This window comes from Silene latifolia, chromosome 4 (assembly GCF_048544455.1).
Source record: "Silene latifolia isolate original U9 population chromosome 4, ASM4854445v1, whole genome shotgun sequence".
NCBI classification, from domain to species: domain Eukaryota; kingdom Viridiplantae; phylum Streptophyta; class Magnoliopsida; order Caryophyllales; family Caryophyllaceae; genus Silene; species Silene latifolia.
Window position 1 is genome coordinate 79,877,115 of NC_133529.1, and position 1,388 is coordinate 79,878,502.

Genomic DNA, 1,388 nt, shown 5'->3' on the forward strand with positions numbered 1-1,388 from the left:
ACAATGCTAATCCGTGTTCACTTTAACGGGGTTCAATTGTCTCTACAACCCGTTTGGATGTAACAAAGTATAAGGTGAGTTAATAATAACTCAAACGACGAATGTCGACATCACATTCGGGTAGTCAATACCATATTACAACCTTGTGATGTATATCGTAAGTGTGTAAACACTAGTCGATTGCAATAGAAGTTTAACATACCATGTGTCCATGTGTTCATACTTCTTGTATTGCACTTTCCTTTATATTCATGTTATCTCTCATAGCATGAACCTTACCAAGTACACATATAGGTTCCCAACCTGGGTTTGGATTCTTTATCTTGAAAGAACTTTCTTGTTGTTTATCACATAACCAACGAATTTGTGGTGGATGATATAACTTGCACTGGTCAAGTGTTCTACCAACTCACAATGCACTAGGTATACGTTTTGTAGGGTCTTGCAACAATTGTCAAGATGATTAGCCTAGCACTTCTTATAAGTCCTAGTATATTAGAAAATGTTAGTTTTGAGTAACTTCTTACTTTAATTAAGTATCTTTCCAAACTTCTTATTTCTCCTTTTAGCTTGAATAGCTTAGGATTTTCATAAATCCTTACATTTGATCGAACTTCAATATGTGCAACCTCTTGTCACATAACAGAGTGTTCTGTCCATCACTGGAATCGCTCATTAGTTCTCCTCGAGAATTCATGACGATTCTTCTATGGCTTGCCAATGATTCATCATGCTCTTATGCATATGATTCATTATTGGATATGTGCATGATTATTCTAATGGCGGAAACATTAGTAATTAATAATCATGTGATCAACCATTCTTAGGTTCAATGAATGACCATGACTGCTAATGGCAATTCCATTTTCATTGACATGAATAACCTACGTTTCTCGTTGATTCGATGTGTATATCTCAATACTTATCCAACATCTCATGATGTGATTGGATTCATCATAATCCATTTTCATCCAGAATTGAAAACTCAAATACTTCTTTGTGAAAGATAGTATTAGCTCGTCATTCTCAATGAGTAATGAGTTATAAATTTTTACAAGATGATTGCTCCCACTAAATTCCATGTCTTCACATGATAATTTCAAACTCCCACTTAATTCCACATGTTTCGTAATTGACTACTCAATCGAAACATTTCAAGAATTGAAATATATTTTGCTTTGCCAAGTTATTAAGATAAAACCAAATGTTCCCAACATATCTTTTCAAAATACCTATTTAGAAAAGGTTTCAATCTTAAACTTATGGAAAGATATTTTTAATCTCTAACACATAATGATGCGTAGCAATGTCATTATTTAAATTTGAATTTCATTTAATATACGTCCTTCTCAAAATACCCTTTTCGGAAGGAGGTTTAACCATTTTAT